The sequence below is a fragment of the Balaenoptera acutorostrata genome, chromosome 17, assembly GCF_949987535.1.
Source record: "Balaenoptera acutorostrata chromosome 17, mBalAcu1.1, whole genome shotgun sequence".
Taxonomy (NCBI): Eukaryota; Metazoa; Chordata; class Mammalia; order Artiodactyla; family Balaenopteridae; genus Balaenoptera; species Balaenoptera acutorostrata.
In genome coordinates this window covers 10,886,032-10,907,313 of record NC_080080.1, presented here as the reverse complement: position 1 = coordinate 10,907,313, position 21,282 = coordinate 10,886,032, and the positions used below count along the sequence as shown (strand labels likewise).

General features: G+C 44.0%; 1 protein-coding gene across 7 annotated transcripts in view; it reads right to left on the bottom strand.

Moving 5' to 3' along the window:
• The window catches only part of CYRIB (CYFIP related Rac1 interactor B), a 153,492-nt gene that overhangs the window by 100,646 nt on the left and 31,564 nt on the right, over positions 1-21,282 (bottom strand). For all 7 annotated transcript variants that reach the window (XM_057532186.1, XM_057532185.1, XM_057532193.1 and 4 more), the window contains exon 2: positions 12,783-12,835. The gene's annotated coding sequence lies outside the window, so the exon portion shown is untranslated. The remainder of the gene's footprint in view (positions 1-12,782; positions 12,836-21,282) is intronic.

Here is a 21,282-nt window from a genome sequence, read left to right as displayed (position 1 = left end):
GGGCTGCCGTGCGGACTAGATGTGATCCTGTTTGCTAGACACCCAGGACACTGCCTAGCTTACAGGCGGCAGTTGGTAAATGATAATGGTGGCTCGTACCCCTGTCATTACCATTATCCCTACTCATCTTCAAATGATGATAATGATGTTATTATTATAATTCTCATACACCAGTGGTTCCTTTACTCATCGGCACATTGGAATCACCTGGAGAGCTTAAAAACTACCAGTGCTTGTGTCCCAGCCCCAGAGTCAGTGAATTAATGCATCTAGCGTGTTACCCTGGCTTTGGAATTTTGAAAGCTCCCCAGGTGATTCTAATGTGCAGACAAGTTCGAGAACCACCATCATAGAGGCAGCAAGATTCACATCTATACAGACACATATGTCCCTGTGTACACACACCAGCTGGTCTGCTCCCAGGTTCCATAAATCCAGCCACCTTTATGACAGTGGTGTTCATATCATTCGGGTCAGTGAGATTATGAGTGGCAACAAATAGCCCCTAAATATTAACCCTAACAACAACGACGGTGGGCACCGTCCAGGGTCAACTAGGTGAGCCCAGCAACCATGTTTTTCTGGTCTTTACCTGACACTGAGGCCTATGCAGTTTACCCTCAGACCTCGTTTCCTCTTTACTTTCACAAGTTTGCCAGGCCCACAGTAAATCAGAGCCAAAAAATTATACTAGTGGAGACAGATTGGGAGGACATCTGGTCAAAGGAGAGCCACGAAAAGCTATTAGTAACTGAGACTATGAGTTTGTTAATTCTCGATCCCCAAGACCCAGAACATAGTAGCCAACTGAAGAGAAATGTGGATAGGTAAATTCATTATCATCACTAATTACCTAAAAAGAAGTGAAAAGCAGACGCAGAAACTCGAAAAGTACAGCATCTAAGTCGAAAACCTTATGGGTCAAGTGTTTACCAACCATCATTTTGATTTCCCTCTTTTTGTTCCTTTCTCTCAGGATGAAATTACGTCTGCAGGGGTGGAAGTGAGATCAGGAGATCTATGAACAAAACAAGGGCCTTTCACCTGGCAGCAAAGCACAAGACATGCACGCTGCGTGCAGGCAACAGTATGAACACAGACATTTTGCCACCAGCACACAAGCAAAATCATCTCCTGCTCTGTTGGATGCTAAGGCTCTGCAGCGTCTGGAGAAAACTAAAAATCCAACTTGTTTGCCCTTGTTTGGGCCGTTTAATTTAGGAATCACTCTGGCTTTACATAAACTCTTTACCAAAAAATGTATTCTGTGTTGTGAACACTCGCGTTAACTTGGGGCCCAGGGGGAGGAAGCATTGTATATGATTACATAATAGTTACTCTATTATTTTAAAACCAAATGGAAGCCTCAGGCAGCAAAGTCAAAAGGAGAGAGAAATCATTTTTGTAAAACTATCTGAATGCAACCATCTCTCCTGATGCACTGTGAGCTAACAATGGTTCTGCTTTTCTCAGAAGCTCATTCAATTATCTGTTGCTTATCTGGACCAGGGAGAGGGGTTTTCCTCCCATTTAGACTTAGTTAAAGAAAAAAAGCAGGCAGGATCCCTCTAATAAAAGCCTGAAATGAAAAGCAATAACTACTCCCAAGGTCCTGCTTATTGTGGAGGAGTCATTAGAGGAAGCTTTGAAGGGTTTTTGTTAATCTATTTTCACTACATCACAAAAAGGAGAGGAAGAAATGTGGGATCCACAGTCTCAAAACACCTTGCTTCCCTCTCCTAGGTGTGCAATTGCCAGCAAGCCACTTAACCTCTCTGAACTTGTTTGTTCGCCTGTAAAATGGAAATACCTGCTTGACAAGAACATTATAAGAACTGAGAAAACATGTAATGTGCCTAGCCTTCAACAATGTAAACACTCCTTCCTCTGATCGCTGCCAAACTCTCAGGAAGCTCACTAGAATGGGAGCTTTCTAAGAGAAGGGACAATGCCTTACTCATCTTTCTATACCCAGATCCTAAACGCTGCCCCTTGGAGAGAGCAATTGCTTCTTTAACATCTGTTCCATTCCTGTCCCACCAAGCAGCATCCCTCATTCATTCAGACCTCATCTCCAATTCCAGGGGTGGGTCCGGAATGGTCTAAGCCAATCAGTGTTATCCCATTTCCTCTGCCACCGTGATTGGTTGAGAGATAGAGCGTGTCCTGAGACGATCCAATCCAAGAGAAGCTCAGAAATTTTGTTCAATGGCTCTGGGGAGAGATGGTAGCTCTTTCTTCCCTGGATGTAAACAGGCAAGCGTGCGTTCTGAGAGGTACCAGCAGCCAGGCCACCACACAGGACAGCTCTCCTCTGTACTTCTCAGAGCACGTGTATTCTACGTGGTGTCTCCTGGTGCTGAACAATACAGAAGCCCTGCTGGCAGCCCTCTCACCATTATGAAGGGAGTCACCAGAGAATAGAGCCAACAGACAGAAGTGCAGAGCCAAGAGAATCACAAAAAGAGGAAGCTGGAGCCCTGATCAAAGTGTGCCTGAAACCTACATTACCTCTCCATTTTTTGGTTATGTGAACCATTCAACTGCTTCTATCAATTATCCAATTTGAACTGGGTTTTCTGTCCCTTGCAACTCAAAGCAGCCTAATACACCCTCTTGCAAGGCTGAATGAATCACTGAACAAAGAATTGTGCAGAAACATTATCTCTCTTCCAGTGACTTAACTCAGACTTCAAGTTCCCTAGGAGCAGGAGCCCTCATTGGTCTTGGTCATCCCATATCCCAGCGCCTGACAGAGTTTCTGGACCCTGGTCCTCGATAAATACTTTTTAAAATAAGTGAATGGAATGAAACCAAAGCACCTGGGGCTTCAGAACCTTCCAGAGCCCCACTCCCCAGATGTGTCTCGATCAGAGGAGCATGAAGAGGAACCTCGTAGGATTTGGAGCCATCAGATAGGCCTGAGCTCAAGTCAAAACTCCAAATGAACTTCAGCTTCCCCCCCTATAAAATGAGAATAATAATACCCATCTTCCTGAGCAAGAGGAGCCATGTGAAAGCACTTAGGGGAGGCCATATTCAGGAAATATGTATTTCCCTCCTTCCATTCAGCTAACCCTGCTTCATACTATGGGTCTGATCCAGAGTTCAGAACATAGAGTCATCATATGTACATGATGGTGGGCCACACCCCAGATCACTCAGCAGAGCCAGCCTTGGGACAGGTAACACACACACTGAGCCTCCCATCCTTTGACACAAACCCACTCCCTTTAGGAGAGGGGTCTTGGGCAGAAGGCATATATAAAACTAGGTTGTCCAGCTTTCTGGCTATGGTGCTTCCTTTTGGCTTTGCTGGTTGCTTCCTCAAAGGGGTGTGAGACTTGTGCAATTGGCAGTATCCCAGATCTGCACATCCCTAGAGGCTGTTGATTCAACCATTTACAGTGATGCAGAACTCAGCTCAACTGTCAGCTCCAAGAGGAGCCTTGCTTCATTCACTGGGCTACCCCCAGCACCCACAAAACACCCAATGAAATATTTCCTGAGTACATGAATAAAGATGAATGTGTGGATAAACAAAGAGTGATGAAATCAAGATTCTCGAATAGAACTGTAGTAAAACCCTGTTAGTTAGTACACAGACTGCTGGTTATGCAGCAGGTAAATCAAAGACCAAGGAATGAGAGAGGGCTTCTGAGGCTGACAGGTGTGGACCAAATTCTGGTCCTAGAATTCTACTGCCTACTCCTGGGACCTCAGGCAAGTTCCTAAACTCTCTAAGCCAGTTTCTCTCTGACAAACACAACAACCAAGATTAGATAAGAATTTTTAAATGCATCTGTAAAACAGGGAGAAAAGATTGAGTGAATATACATCAAAATATTAATAGCAACTAGCCCTAGGTAGTTAGATTATGGAAGGACTTTTATTTTTCTCTTTTCTTGTGCATTTTTGGATTTTCTATAATGAACATAAATTGGTGGTCTAATAAAAATAAAATGAAAATAAAAGTAGGGTGATGGCAATTAAAGCATCTAGCCTAGAACCTATGACACAAAGTAGGAACCCAGCAAATGTTTCGTCCCCATGAACACCCTTCAGACATTCGGAAACAGCCATCATATGTCTCCTATTTCTTGTTAAGTATCTCAGCTAATTTAATGTCATCCTTACATGACTTGATTTCAAGGCTCTCTTTTATCCTCCTCTCTGCAAAGGCTCCATCTGTTAAAACCTCACTCCGGGTATCGTATAACCAGCTCACAGAATCAGTAGCAGCTCTTGTTTGCTCATTCATCTGTTAATTCATTCACTGGGTAAACACTGATTAAAAACCTACTATATTGGACATCCTTGCTTTTGCCTAACCCCCGTTCACAAACGGTTCCCAGATTTTCTCAGGGAACATCTGCCTTCCCTCATTCTCAGTTCTTGGGCTCTGGGAGGTGCAGACCCGACCCCAGCTTCTTCAGGGGGCGGACATTTGATCCAAGGTGGCCAGTCAGGGCATCTCATTCACCTGGCCACAGGGGTTGGTTAGGAACGGGCACCAATCAGGGAAGACCAATCAGAGACATTAAGACTTTTGTTGAACTGTTGGGTAAGTGGCCTTTTCTCCCCTGCTGCTAGAACTGCTGACAGGTATCTTGCCACCACAATCCAAAAAGAAATAGTAGGCAGCGCTGAGAGATGGGAGAAAACCTGTGTAAGCCTTAGCAACACCGTCTAAGCCTCCATGCCTTCAGTTCCATCCCTGGACTTTGCAGCTACATAAACCAGCAAATCCCCTTTCTGTGGAAGCCAGTTCAAGGTGGGGTTCTGTTACGAGGTCAAAAGAATCCTAACTCATGAAATTTGAAGTGCCGTGACATAAGCTGCATGCTGGCTATAAACAGATGAAGCGAGAGGATCCAGGCCATCTTTCTTGGCACTTGGTCTGAGGTGGAGATAGCTACAAACAACTACAATTATTTAAAGCCAGTAGAACTTCCCTGGCGGTCCAGTGGTTAAGACTCCGCGCTTCCACTGCAGGGGCCATGGGTTCGATCCCTGGTCGGGGAAGTTCCGCGTGCCGCGCGGTGCGGCCAATAAATAAATAGGTAAATAATAATAACAACAAAAGGGCATTAAAAAAATAAAGCCAATAAGATAATTGCTTGAACTAAATACTACACAAAGCAATGCTCAGAGCAATGGGAGCACAGGGAGGAGGAGTCAGGGCGGGCCTCCTGCAAGAAACAGCATTTCAACTTCCTCTGTATCTTCATTCAGGCAGTGAAGATAGAATTACTGTTTGGGGAAGTCAACACGGTTGATACACAGTCATCTCACAGTAAACTAAAAGCACTACATCCCACATTGCAGGATGGCCAATGATACTTAAAGCACTAAAGGGTGCCTTCTGGATGAGCCCACAAAACAGCAACAGCCGAGAGCAGGGTCAAACGGCCCTCCCTTGCAAGAATTTCACCCCAGTGTTACAGATGATGTCACACTCTTAAATAATATTCAGGTCAGGTTTTGTGATTTTGATTCCATGAACTTAAGTTTTCACTCCAGTTTTTCTGCCCGTTTGGATTACTGTTGAACAAATCACAAAAACATTACAGCAGGGGCTTCCCTGGTGGCGCAGTGGTTGAGAATCTGCCTGCCAATGCAGGGGACATGGGTTCGAGCCCTGGTCTGGGAGGATCCCACATGCCGCGGAGCAACTAGGCCCGTGCGCCACAACTACTGAGCCTGCGCTCTAGGGCCCATGAGCCACAACTACTGAGGCCCGTGCTCCTAGAGCCCGTGCTCCACAACGAAGAGTAGCCCCCTCTCTCCACAACTAGAGAAAAGCCCCTGCTCAGCAGCGAAGACCCAATGCAGCCAAAAATAAATAAATTAAATAAATTAAAACAAAAACATCACAACAGCCCTCTCAAGATGAATAACCTATTTACTGAATTTATTACCAAATGATGAGAGAGAGAGAGAGCAAGCAAGCCTCTGGTCCCATAAAACATGTCATGATGGGCTAGAAACGTGGCTGATTGCTGAAAACAACAAGGGCAACAATGAAAGCACCTCTGGGAACATCTATTTTGCTAAGAAAGGCCCTGAAGGTCCCTCTTTTTAAGTGAACAGAGCCAGTGTCTCTTAGATCTTTGATGATGTGAACTCAACAGGAGAGTTGTGAAGATAAAATAAGTCAGAAAAGGAGGACAGCGCAGGACAAATTCTCCTTGCCTTTGTGGTTTCTAAACACATCAGCGATTCATTTGGTCCAGAAACACAGCTCCAACTTTCCAGAGCAAAGAATCTTAGAGCTGGAAAAATTAACACTGATAGAACACTTCCAGGTGGTCTCAAGAGAGATTCCGGGGATTAATGGCAGGAGGGAGAGAGGCTTGAGATGCCTTGCAGATAACTGGGACTGCTAAGAAGCAGCTTGGTTCCCTCTGTTCACAAAGCACTTTTAAGATTGCTGTTGAATTCCACTTCTTCTCCTTGCGTGCCACATGACTTCCCACAAAGACTTTACCTCGCCTCTTCCTGAAAATGGGATTATTGTTTATCACACACTGACCAGGCCACTACTAGAGTCCAGGAAGAGTCAGACAATTGAGAGACCCACAGCGTATGACAACACGGGCAAGTGCCTGGTCCTTGGCATGTGCTCAATAAGTGCTGGGGATCAGCAACCCCATGGAGACCTGCCAATCTCCCCTAAAAATAAGAGGGGTTTGGGTGGAAAGCTCCCAAAGTGAAGTTTTTGTTAATTAGTTTGTTTTAAACAACAACAAAAATATCATATGCTTATGCTTAAAAAAAAAAAAAATTTTTTTTTTTGGTTGCTCTCTGCGGCGTGTGGGATCTTAGTTCCCCAATCAGGGATCGAACCTGCGCCCTTGGCGGTGAAAGCGCAGAGTCCTAACCACTGGACCGCCAGGGAATTCCGTAAAAATTTTTTTTAAAAAAAGGATATACAGTAAGATATCCTCCATCCACCCCAGACCCACCATTGCCTCAGCTTTTCCTCAAAAGTTAAACAGGGGGGCTTCCCTGGTGGCACAGTGGTTAAGAATCCGCCTGCCAGTGCAGGGGACACGGGTTCGAGCCCTGGGCCGGGAAGATCCCACATGCCACGGAGCATCTAAGCCCATGCACCACAACTACTGAGCCTGTGCTCTAGAGCCCGCAAGCCACAACTACTGAGCCTGCATGCCACAACTACTAAGCCTGCATGCCACAACTACTGAAGCCATGTGCCACAACTACTGAAGCCCACATGCCTAGAGCTCATGCTCTGCAACAAGAGAAGCCACGACAATGAGAAGTCTGCACACCGCAACAAAGACCCAACACAGCCAAAAATTAATTAATTAATTAATTAATAATAAAAAAAGAATGCAACCTGGAATAAATAGATAAAGAAAATGTGATCTATTATATATATGTATATAATGAACTATTACTCAGCAATAAAAAAGGAGGAAATCTTGCCATCTGCCACAACATGGATGGATTACGCTAAGTGACATAAGTCAGAGAGAGACAAATACCGTGTTATCTCACTTATATGTGGACTCTAAAAAACAAACAAACAAAAAAATCCCTAATCATAGATGCAGAGAACAGATTGCTGGTTGCCAGAATTGGGGGTTGGGGAGTGGGAAATATGGGTAAATGGGGTCAAATGTACAAATTTCCAGTTCTAAAGTACATAAATCATGGGGATGTAACGTACAGTGTGGTGACTATAGTTAATAATACTACAGTCCATATTTGAAAGTTGCTAAGAGAGTAGATCTGCAAAGTCCTCAGCACAAGAAAAAAAAATGTTGTAACTATGTATGGTGATGCATATTAACTAGACTTACTGTGGTGATCATTTCACATTATATCCAAATAGGGAATCATTATGTTGTACACCTGAAGCTAATATAGTGTTATATGTCAACTATAAAGAACACCTCAATTAAAAAAAAAAGAATGGGGACTTCCCTGGTGGCGCAGTGGTTAAGAATCTGTCTGCCAGTGCAGGGGACACGGGTTCAATCCCTGGTCCGGGAAGATCCCACATGCCACGGAGCAACTAAGCCCGTACGCCACAACTACTGAGCCTGAGCACCTACAGCCCATGCTCCGCAACAACAGAAGCCACCACAATGAGAAGCCCACGCACCACAAGGAAGAGTAGCCCCTGCTCACTGCAACTAGAGAAAGCCCACACGCAGCAACGAAGACCCAACGCAGCCAAAAATAAAATAAATAAATTTACATATATTAAAAAAAAGAATGCATCCTGGAGATGATTCCTTCTTGGTATATACGACCTACTACTTTAAACGGTGGCCCAGTATTCCCCTGTAAGGATACACCATAATCCCTTCGATCAATCCTCTCCTGACATACATTTATTTCAGTTGCTTCCAGGGTCTTGCTACTTCAAACAATGCTGCAATGAACATACATTACACACATTTTCACACACATGTGTAACTACAGGAAAGATGAGATTTATAAGATAAAACCCTTGAAGTGGAATTGCGGGGTCAAAGAGTACTTGAACTTAAAATGTTGGCAGATGGTGCTGAATGGCCTTCAAAGAGCTTGGACTCACTTTCATTCTCACCAACAGTGTCATAAGGATGCCAGTCTCTCCACACACATTCACAAAATGTTTTCTTGTTTCTTAAATTCAAGGGAAGAAAGCGGGGGCAGAGCTCCACTCTTGTCCCACTGTCTCTTCCTGCCCCTGTGATATTACACAGGATACTACTACTTCCTGAAAATTCTGCCCCTTGGATGCACAACCCAGAGATCAGAGCTTAAAACAGAATGAACGTCAGACCCACTGGTGTGCTGAGCTGGCTCAGACTGGCTCAAAAGAGCCAACTATGCACATCTCTTCCCAAGGCCATGTTCACTGACATTATGTCGGTAGCTTGAACTTGGTCGTGGTGGAAGTATTTATATCATAGAAATCGGTAAATGCTACAGTCAGGGCTTCTTTTCTTTCCCCCAGAGAGAGCTTTGTCAAACATCAGCCCATCAATTCATACTATAGTGGAAACTGAGGCTCTGCTACCTTTCTTTGAATATTTCTGCCCTCAATAGGGTCACAAGTTCTTGGAACCTAAGGACTGGAGGAGATCTGAAGGGACAGCTAATTATTCTGTCTTCTAGTGATTCCTCTCCCCTAGTCCCTGTGCTGAGACCTAAGTAGTACCCTCTCCTTCTCTCCTCCATGCCTCTCTACCATATTCCCATCTCTTTATCACTTAGTGCTTAATCTTGATGATTTTCTACAGTGTAGTAATTGCAAACACAGACTCTAGGCTACACTAGACAACCGGGGGTCAAATCCCAGCTCCATCATTACCAGCTCTGTGACTTTGGGCAAGTGGCTTGAACTACTACACCTTAGTTTCTTCATCTGTAAAATACAGATGATAATGATAATGCCTTCCTTATAATTTTGTTCTGAAGATTAAATGAGTTAATGCAAGGACACAGAACAGTGTCTGGCACATACTAAGGACTTAACAAACGTAAACTGTTATTATTGTCTTCCAGTTCACTGATTATCTCTTTTACTATGTCTCGTCTGTCAGCTAACCCTTTTTGTTAGATTTTAATTTCAATGACTATTTTTCATTGCCATGTGGTAGCTTTTCAAATCAACCTATTCTTTTTCCATCTTTCATCACATTTTTGAATCATCTTTAGTCTTTAATCATTTGAAAATATACTGGCTTGGGACTTCCCAAGCACAGTGGTTAAGAATCTGCCTGCCAATGCAGGGGATACAGGTTCAATCCCTGGTCTGGGAGGATCCCACAGGCCACAGAGCAACTAAATCCGTGTGCCGCAACTACTGAGCCTGCACTCTAGAGCCCGTGAGCCACAACTACTGAGCCCGCATGCCACAACTACTGAAGCCCATGCACCTAGAGCCCGTGCTCTGCAACAAGAGAAGCCACCAAAATGAGAAGCCCGTGCACCACAATGAAGAGTAGCCCCCGCTCGCCACAACTAGAGAAAGCCTGCGCTCAGCAACGAAGACCGAACGTAGCCAAAAATAAATACATTTTTAAAAATAATAGTTAAAATGAAAAAATTATACTTTAAAAAATATATATATACTATCTTATAGTCTCTTTTAGATGGTTCTATTACCTTCAACTCAAAGTCATTCATTTCCTGAATAGTCCATATGATTTAATTGTGAACTCATCCTAGGGTTCTTTCTGTAGGAGTCCTGTTAGGTCTGGGTTGTTGAAGTATCCTTGTGGAGTGATTGTGTGTTTGTGCTAGGGATTCCCACAGTAGGGTGCCAGTTTTTACGTTAATTTCTCAGCTTGAGGAGTTCTCATATCTTATGACAATAACAATATAGATTTCACAACCACATATGGTACAGCCCCAGGTTTTTCATTTCTTGCTGGTGACTTTTTTCCACTCAAAACAAGCTTCCTCTCTGTTTCTCCAGACAGTGGAGTTTTTCTAGCCCCTTTTCATGAAGATGTGTAATGTTTAACGCTCTTGGGCACTCAAGTCCACCTTGGACCCAGGTCTCATTTCCAGACCCACTGTGGTCTTAAAACCTTAACTCCCAGACTCTACAGCCTCCATCTGGGTGCAAAAGCCCCATAAGCTGTCATGCTTTCAGCTCACATAACCATTTGGCTTAGATTTTTCTCTTCATTTTTGACACTTGTGGACTTCCCTTTCTGATGAGCTCCCCTAGATATAGTTGTTGTATTTCAGTCAACTCTGTGTTCCTATCAGGAAGGAGTCACACAAGTCAGTCCGCCATGTCGCCAGAAGTGTTCCAGGTCACCAAGTCTAATACACCCACTTACCCATGCTTGGGTTCTGTCCACATTACAACTGCCTCTTACTCAAGGGTTAGCCTCTAAAGTCTACTTGTAATATGAAAATGGAAGGGCATCAGAATTCCCCTTGAAAATCCCAGAATAAAGCCTCATCATGGAGACGGACAAACCATCTCTCATTAAGTGCAACACAGCCAGTTTTTTCTTCAGCACTGGATTGGGTTTCTTAGGTTGAGCACAAGAAGAAATAGCCGGCTTGGATTTCGGGGCCATGTTGTCTGATAATTAAAATCGATTAATATGAGAAACACACTCGAGAGCACAAGATGCTCACCCCCTAAAAAGCCATCGGAACAAAGACCAACAGAAGAACAGCAGATCTGTGTCTCCCATTCAGCTCACTCCAAGAGAGATGCCTGCTTGGTGGAAAGACAGGGTCACCCACGCTATTGAAAGTGTGATTTTTACCTCTATTTTGTTTTTGTTTGTTTATTTTAATTAATTTATTTATTTTATTTTTGGCTGTGTTGGGTTTTCATTGCTATGCGCTGGCTTCCTCTAGTTGCGGCGAGCAGGGGCTACTCTTCGTTGCGGTGCGCGGGCTTCTCATTGCTGTGGCTTCTCTTGTTGCAGAGCACGGGCTCTAGGTGCGTGGGCTCAGTAGTTGTGGCTCGCGGGCTCTAGAGTGCAAACTCAGTAGCTGTGGCGCATGGGCTTAGTTGCTCCGCAGCATGTGGGATCTTCCAGGACCAGGGCTTGAACCCGTGTCCCCTGCATTGGCAGGCAAATTCTTAACTACTGTGTCACCAGGGAAGCCCTCTATTTTGTTTCTGTGGAGCAAGTATATATGGATCTGGATAGGATAGAAGCAGGAACCTATGCTATGATAGACATGATCTGACTTCTATAAGTCAGGATAGTGGCTATCTCCAGGGGCAGTACTAACAGCAAAGGGGCATGAGGGAACTTATGTGATGGGAATACCGTTTATCCTGATCTGAGTGGCGGCTCAGTGAGTGTAACATGTTAAAAATTCATCAAGATGTATGATTAAGATGTGTGCATTCTATGGGTATGACTGAATCATTCTGCTGTACACCTGTAACTAACACATCATTGTTAATCAACTATACTCCAAAATAAAATTAAAATTTTTAAAAAAGATGTGCATTATGCAGTCTGTAAGCCATACCTTAACTAAAATAAAAGTTAAAGGCATGCACGAGAGACTGCTGGATAACATTCTGCCAGTTCTGTCTCCGCTCTATGGCTAAGCCTCTCCAGAGACTGGACAGTCAAATGGAGGGGAGTGAGGGTACCAGGAAGCTTAGGGAAAGGGCAGAAAAGGGAAGTGCCCTTTCGGGGGTAGAGGGCACCCAGGCTCACAGAGGTGGTTTTCTGTGAGGGGCCTTACAAGAGCAGCAGGTTTACAGTGGTTAAGAGCACTAGTTCTCGAGCCAGACTGCTGCATGGGAATACTGAATCGACCCCTGCAATGGACTGTTTGTGCCCCCCCCCACCAGTATTCATATGTTGGAATCTAACCCCCCATATGATGGTATCTGGAAGTGGGGCCTTTGGGAAGTGATTAATTAGGTCATGAGGACGCAGCCCTCATGGATGGGATTAGTACCCTTATAAAAGAGACCTCAGAAAGCTCTCTTGCCCCTTTCACCATGTGAAGTTATAACACAAAGAACCAGGAAGTGGGCCTCACCAGACACCAAATGTGCCAGCACCTTGATCTTGGATTTCCCAGCCTCCAGAACTGTGAGAATTAAATTTCTGTTATATATATGCCACCCAGTCTATGGTACTCTGTTACAGCAGCTTGAACGGACTAAGACAACCCCTTACCAGTGGAATGAACATGGGCAAGGTTACTTCTCTTCTTTGAACCTCAACTTTCTAGGGCTGTTGCGAAGCTTAAGATAATTCAAATGAAGCTCTTAGTTCTGAAGCCGGGTGGTCAAATCCAGCTCTGTTACTTACCAACTTGGTAACCTTGAACGAATTACTCAAACTCCAGGCCTCAGTTTCTTCTCCTGTAAAACAGAGTTATAGCAAGGATTAAGCAAGTCACAAGCTTCCAGCACACAAAAAAGCCTCCAGTAAATCCTAACCACTGTTGTTTTTTCCTGTACCAGGAATAACAACCCAGTATAGCATTTCTATCCAATAGCACTTCAATCCAAATAACATTTCTCCCGACCATTATAGTTTACAGAGCATGTTTCACAAACGTTTTTCTCATTTAATGTTCAAAATAGTCTTGTGTATTACAAATAAAGAAATGAAGAGTCAAAAAAAAAAAGGAAACGGAGATTCAGAGATGTTAAGTAACTTGCTGAAGGTTGCACAGTAAGTAAAGAGCAAACCCAAATCGAACTCCTCTGATGGAGGCACAATTTGGCTGGACTGCATTGTCCCAGGGACATAGAAGGCAGGGCCTGGCTGTCCTTTCAGACTCAGAATTCTAAGATAAAGGATGCTGGAACTCTGGGGTAGCTCAGCAAGTCTTGGTCTCAGCAAAACACCCAGCTCAACTTGAGTTTGAACTGGTCTTAGTCATTCTACCCCTGAATCGCTTCCTGCTTTAGGTTTCTACGCCGCAGAGAAAGGAAAACAAACATGTACATTACACCATCCTTGTCACCCTCAAAATCTCTTACAGTGACGAATACTTATGAATCAAAGGGAGTCTTCATAAAACCATAGTTAAACAATATCCCATTCGAACCCATTCACCAGCATTTAGTGTGAAGATAGGAGCAAGATCTGCAGTGTCTAGACGCTCTTATTATTGCCTGGAAGAATGCCCTCTTCTGGTCTTAATTTTGATTAAATCTTCAGCTGCCTTAGTGTTTTCTCTTTGCTTTTCATCGGGGGCTGAGACTACCGGAAGCCACTTAACCAGCCTCACTTTATTCACAAAAGGCTTGGGGGCCCTTCCTAATTGTCGTGGGAGAACATTATCAGCCGATCATGTCAACCACTCTTGCTACTTTGCCAGCAATCCTCTTGTTCACCAGTACAGGTTTTCTTTCCGTTGTTGCCTGAGTGTGGTTTAAAATTCTCTTTTAAAGAAAAATCACAAAACTGCCCAGTGGCCAAAGAAAAAGGGGATTTCACTTAAGAACCATTTAAACATCCTCACAAGCTAAGACCTCACATGTGTGCACACACTCCACACCCTGCGTGTATGCGCGTGCACACACCACACAACACACACGCGTACACAGATGCCCGGAGACATGATGACAGTTCTGACTCCACTCGCTATGTCTTGCAGCTACATAAAGGACTTTTTTTTCTTTCTTTCTGATTCTTTGACCAGATTTACAAAACAGAAAACAGGACAAGCTGCTGTTTACTTGGGAAAAATTTTAAGGTCCTGGGTGAAAGTCCTAGAAATTGGAAAAAAGCATACTAACTCTCACAAAACTTTTTTTTTTTTAAGAACTATTTTTACTTTATTCTATTTTTTTTTTTTTAAGATTTATTGATTGATTGATTGATTGATTGCTATGTTGGGTCTTCGTTTCTGTGCTAGGGCTTTCTCTAGTTGTGGCAGGCGGGGGCCACTCTTCATCGCGGTGCGCGGGCCTCTCACTATCGTGGCCTCTCTTGTTGCGGAGCACAGGCTCCAGACGCGCAGGCTCAGTAGTTGTGGCTCACGGGCCCAGTTGCTCCGCGGCATGTGGGATCTTCCCAAACCAGGGCGCGAACCCGTGTCCCCTGCATTAGCAGGCAGATTCTCAACCACTGCGCCACCAGGGAAGCCCCTACTTTATTCTATTTTATTTTTTTGGCTGTGTTGGGTCTTTGTTGCTGCACACGGGCTTTTCTCTGGTTGCGGTGAGCGGGGGCTACTCTTTGTTGCGGTGCACGGGCTTCTCATTGCAGTGGCTTCTCTTGTTGTGAAGCACGGGCTCTAAATGTGCGGCTTCAGTAGTTGTGGCACATGGGCTCAGTACTTGTGGCTCACGGGATCTAGAGCACAGGCTCAGTAGTTGTGGCGCACGGGCTTAGTTGCTCCACGGCATGTGGGATCTTCTCGGACCAGGGCTGGAACCTGTGTCCCCTGCATTGGCACACGGATTCTTAACCACTGCGCCACCAGGGAAGCCCCCAAAACTCTTTGTTTGGTTTTATTTTAAGAACATGAAGAGTAAGCTGGTCTTTGCATCACTTAGAGACAAACCCAGGAGATAGAGTATGTCTCCCCTAGAAGGAAAGTGTTCACCTCAAAACAAGGGTGACCTTCTTTCACGTCCTCTATATGGGCAGAGAGAACCAGGACCATGACTCCAGAAACTGGATCTGATCTTGTCTCCTTTTTAGGCTGATAGCATGGGCTCTAGTCCGTCTTGGTCTCCCAGAGCTGTGTGACTTTGGTCAAGTCACTGCACCTCTCTGAGCTCCTGCAGCCGCTGCTGTCAAGTGAGGACACTCATTCATTCAAGAACTATCTACTGAGCACCTGCGATGTACCAAGCATGTGGCCATGGGAATAATTCCAGGAATTAAACCATCCCAGCCACAAAGGGCTCTCATCGATTAGTGGGGCATTACAGGCTGACATGCAATTACAATGGAGTAACAAAAAGTATTACAACAGGGGTGAGTACAGGTGCTGGGAAATCACAGGAAAGGGTATTTAATTAATTCAGCAGGGGATGGAAAGTGATGGGTATAACAAAGACTTCCCCAAGGAGGTGTTATCTAAGCTGAGAACTAAAAGACAAGTTCAAATTTGCCCAACCGAGGGGATCCAAGCAGAATTGGCAGCACTTGCAAAGGCCCACAGACCAAATTGCTGGTTTACAAGGTCAAGCACAAGAGGTAGGAAGAGAGACGTAGGATATGTAGGCAGGTGGGCTTGCCAGGGTAACTTGCCTGGACTAGATGACTCCCAGGGTCCCTCCCAGTCCTAAGGGCTAATTCTGGGGTCTTCGGAGAGCCCAGATCCTCCTCTTTTCCCGACAGCCCTTTCACCAGCACGGCCAAGTCCCTGAGTCCACTCCAGGGCACGAGGGAAGTCCCAAGCATCCCACATGGGCCCTCCTCCTTCCTCTTTCTTTTCCCTTTGAGAGTGACTAGGCAGTGACTCAAGGAGGGAACTGTCCTCTACTTGTCATTTGTTTCTAAAAAAATACACCCAGGGCTCACATACACAGTCAGTCATTTGACCAACCTTCTCCCACCCAGCCCCTGACCTAGCTGAAGAAACACTGGAATTATCTGTGTCCCTGTCTGTCTGCTCCAGGACACTTTCAGCTACCTGAGGGCTCACACTCTGTTTTGGTCATATCCTGGTGTCCCCAGCACCTGGTATTATTCCTGACTTATAGTAGGTCCTCAAAAACACATGCAGGGGCTTCCCTGGTGGCGCAGTGGTTGAGAATCTGCCTGCCAATGCAGGGGACACGGGTTCGAGCCCTGGTCTGGGAAGATCCCACATGCCGCGGAGCAACTAGGCCCGTGAGCCACAACTACTGAGCCTGCGCGTCTGGAGCCTGTGCTCCGCAACAAGAGAGGCCACGATAGTGAGAGGCCCGCGCACCGCGATGAAGAGTGGCCCCCACTTGCCGCAGCTAGAGAGAAAGCCCTCGCACGGAAACGAAGACCCAACACAGCCATAATAAATAAATAAATAAATAATAAAAATAAAGGAATTCCTTTAAAAAAATTATATCAAAAAAAAAAAAAAAAAAAAACACATGCAGAACGAAAGGATTTCCTCTCTCTGCAAATGAGCACCCATCCAGAGCCGCCCCAGACGGCAGCTCTGTCTGAGGCCAGAGCAGGAAACCCAGAGACCCAGAGAGGTGCCAGCTCAACACCCGTCCGCCAGGGCTCTCTAAGCAAAGTCCCATCGGAAAACTAACAGCCCCCCTTACGTACCAATGAAGAACCTCAGGTCCGAAAGAATGATATGACTTGCTCCAGGTCTCTTAGCAAATGCAATATTATGTTTTTAAAAGGGGGACAATGTTCTTTCTTTTTCTTTCATCTTTCTTTCTTTTTTTTTTTTTTTTTTGGACAATGTTCTTAAATGGAAGGCTATGCTTATTTTAGGGGAAAATGCTTAATGTTCGCAGGTCTAACGGAATCTTTCCTTTACCTGACCGCCAATTACACCACACTTTCACAACTCCTGGGATTTTCTAGGCAGGACTAAAAGTTCCCACTGAAACAAATCTATTTATGAAGGTGACTAAAAAAATTCTTAGGGATTGACTATGTTCTTGGATTATGGATCATTTTTTAGGTTAAATCTCTATTATGTGATCTCAGGATATAAGAATTTTTAAAGAAAAGTTGAGCTCCCCAAACCACTTAGTTCCCTCTTGTTTTTTTAATGTTTTGATATTAACTTTACTGTGACAGCAAACACGATTTTTAAGGAGGCAATTTCGACCTATATAACCCCTCCATCAAAAGAATTCCTCATAATTCCTGTGTCCTCTTAAAGTTTTTTATTCACAGATCTATACTGTGCACATACATATGTATTTCATTTAAAGGAACTACCTTTAGTGTAGAAGTTCCTTAGAGTACGTTTTTCTTAAAAAAAAGAAAACTTAGTATGCAAGTCACTGGCATGATGTTCCTGAAACCACCCCCGAGCAAAACCCAGGTGACAAATTAAGTGCACCTGGAAATTCTGGGTCTGAGACACTGAAGGTGACATTTTCTAGCCTGCTTCATTTAATCATTATTCTGACACTTCCCATATCCCAGTTAATAGGAAACAGACAAAGGAAAGCAGGTGTTTTACTTATATCCACCTGGCACAGCAAATTCCCAAGGTTTGCAATAGTTGCTTATTGCTGAAGAGTTTAAGGCAATATTTTTCTGCCAGTGAAATAATATCTCAAACAGCCTAGCATAGTGGTTCTCACCCCGGCTCAACCAGAGCTCACAGCGGAGGGAGGCAAACCTTTAAAAATACTGCTGCTGGGGGCTTCCCTGGTGGCGCAGTGGTTGAGAATCCGCCTGCCAATGCAGGGGACACGGGTTCGAGCCCTGGTCTGGGAAGATCCCACATGCCGCGGAGCAACTAGGCCCGTGAGCCACAACTACTGAGCCTGCGCGTCTGGAGCCTGTGCTCCGCAACAAGAGAGGCCATGATAGTGAAAGGCCCGCGCACCGCGATGAAGAGTGGCCCCCGCCTGCCACAACTAGAGAAAGCCCTCGCACAGAAACGAAGACACAACACAGCCATAAATAAATAAATAAATAAATAAAATTAAAAAAAAAAAAAAAATACTGCTGCTGGATCCCAAGCCTGCACAATTAAACAGACCCTCTCAGGATGAAACCCCAGCACTATAGTTTTCCAAAGATCCCCAGGTGATTGTGCAGTGCAAACAGGACCGTAAACCAGGGGCCTAGGATAACTCATTAGTCAAAGGAAGCCCATGGGAAATCTTATCTGGAAGTGAAAAATGCATGGTAATTAAATAAAACAGCAGATGTAAAAGTACCTAACAGGGCCTGTTACCCAGAAGACACTTAATAAATGTTAATTAAACAAAAAAATAATAATTCAAATAATTACTCCTTCTCCTCAGTAAATTCATCTTGTAATTTTATTGGCTTGTTTATCACATGCTGTTTTTTTCTTAGCCATGATTCATTCTATCCCTGTTTATAAAATTAGAAACGTATGCCCATAATCCTGTTCAATTACACGAGCTCTGTAGTATTTCCAACAACTCTTAATCACTTATTTAATAAAACTTTCCCCCAGAACAGTGGCTAATACATACTAAATACTCAACAAATGTTAGCTATTTATAAGAATTCATGATAATTCTTATAACTTAGGTTGAAACTTATTTTATACTATCTGGAGGACTTAGCAAGAACGTAAAAAAATTACCAGGGCAATATTTAACAAACTTATAAAAACAGACTTTTAAGCACATCAATTCTTTCTATAAATTTGTGAAAAAAATATGAAATGTGATCACTGCACAGGTAGCTAGCTTATCTTGCACATTCAAGGGGGCCCTGCAAAAGTAACTTGTGAACACTCAGCAGTTTCCATAGCCACTTGAAAATGCTAACACTGCAATTAGTTCAAAGTGGTCTCTTAATCCGACTTTTCCCTACCACTGCCTCCCTGACCCTGAATTAGGAAGGCGATTTTTCTATATGTTCACATTACCCCTCAGTTCTAACTAAGAAACCAAAAATCTGTTTTAAAAAAAAGAATACAATTTCTTAATCAGGATGAGGAGGTCTTATTTAGAACATTTCCAAACCTCTTGTTGCCCTGCTCGGATGAATTACGCCAGTCCGCATCTGTCTCGGGGTGTGCTAAGCAGGAGAGGCATTCAGCAGCTAGGCTGGAAGATCTGCTGCGTTTGGTTCAGGATTCACACTGTTAGCGGGAGACCCTTCCACAGCTCACAACTGAGCATGCTACCCTTTGCTTCCCTTTGCCTTCTATCTCCAAACATCGGCCATTTCATGTTTTAAATCAACACACATGCAAAAATAATCATGACGTGCCCTTCTTTATATGCATATTATACGTCAATAACAAGCACTATTGGTCTGAATGTTTACGTCCCCCCCAAAATTCCAATGTTGGAATCCTAAGCCCATCAGTGTGATGGTATTAGGAGGTGGGGCCTTTGGGAGGTCATGGGGGTAGAATCCTCATGAATGGGATTAGTGCCCTTATAAGGGAGACACCAGACAGCTCCCTCACTCCTTCTGTCATGGGTGGAGGGCCCTTACAAGACCATGCTGGCGCCCGGATCTCAGATTTTCAGCCTCCAGAACAGTGAGAAATAAATGTCTGTTGTTTATAAGCTCCCAGTCTGTGGCATTTTGTTATAGCAGCCTTGACAACTAAAACAACAAAGTCGAAAGTGACCACACATGGGCCTTTGGCTAGTAATAGCTTGGTTTGCTCAATAAGAATGTCGTGACTGACTGTCACATGCCAGGCAGCTCCAAAGGTGCCAGAGAGATGGACATGAGGACAGAGTTCCCATCTTCAAGGATCTCAGGCTCCAAGGAGAGTGTGGATTGGCTACTGTGACACAGTGTGACTCTGACCCAAGGGCGACAAGGAAACGCAAAGGATAGGGTCACAGGGGCAGCCCTAAATATTTAGAATCAGAAAGTAGGAAATAAAAATAAATAAGCACATAGGAGATAAATGGTTGTGGATAACAATGTTAAGATAACTACTGCAGCTTTCATCAATCACACCACCCTCTCGATGCCCATCACCTAAACTTACGCCACACTAAATCCTATGCCACTGTGTATTATCTGACAACACAGGGTTGCCACAAATCTTTACTTGTAAAAAACGCAATATCTTCAAAGCACAACAAAACAAGGTATGCGTGTACTCGAGCTTCTTTTATTCACATACTCTCTTCCCTGAGGTGGTAACCCTCTAAGTGGAAGGACTCTGACCTGACTCCAGAGCTCACCTTTCTCCCAAATCCAGGGCCTGAGGTGTGGGGAGACACTGCTATTGTACTGAGCTGTTCTCTTTCAAAGATAATATTCAGCAATAACGTTTATTATCATTTCCCTCTACATCCCTTCTCTCCTGGAACGATGGACCATTTTCAGGGTCGAATTCTGAAGCAGGATAAAATCCAAAACATAGTTTCTACACGTTGCTTAACCATTTTCCTTGCACAGGCTGATTTCAGCTGAAGATGTATACACATCTTACACTTTTTTCCAGAGTATCATGATCTACTGCTTATATATTTTACAATATTTTTATTTTTACAATAGTTACAATATTTTTATTTTTAACTTGCAACTCTATGTCCAGGTAATAAATTTGCCTTTAACCTTAAAAAAAAAAAATCCCTCATTTAGGGGGAGTGGAGACACTACATAGTAGAGTGCTTACATGTTGGTAAATGTTCAAAATATTTTAAAGTTTAACCAATCATTTCTTTAAACTAATAACATTAATTATTACTGTGTACTTTAATAAGTGGCCTGGGGGACTTCCCTGGTGGCGCAGTGGATAGGACTCCATGCTCCCAATGCAGGGGGCCCGGGTTCGATCCCTGGTCAGGGAACTAGATCCCACAAGCATGCTGCAACTAAGAGTTCACGTGCCACAACTAAGGAGCCCTGGAGCTGCACTAAGGAGCCTGCCTGCTGCAACTAAGACCCGGTGCAACCAAATAAATAAATAAATATTTTTAAAATAAATAAAAATAAGTGGCCTTTCTTTTTCTTTTTATGCTGCAGCTCAGCACACCACTGAGTTAAGAAATCTAACAAGAAGGTGAAGAAGGCAGACATAGAGAACAGACTTGTGGTTGCCAAGAGGGAGGGAGGGAGGGAGTGATGGATTGGGAGTTTGCAGTTAGCAGATGCAAACTCATATAGAGAAGGGATAAAAAAACAAGGTCCTACTGTATAGCACAGGGAACTATATTCAATATCCTGTGATACACCATAATGGAAAAGAATATGAAAAAGAATG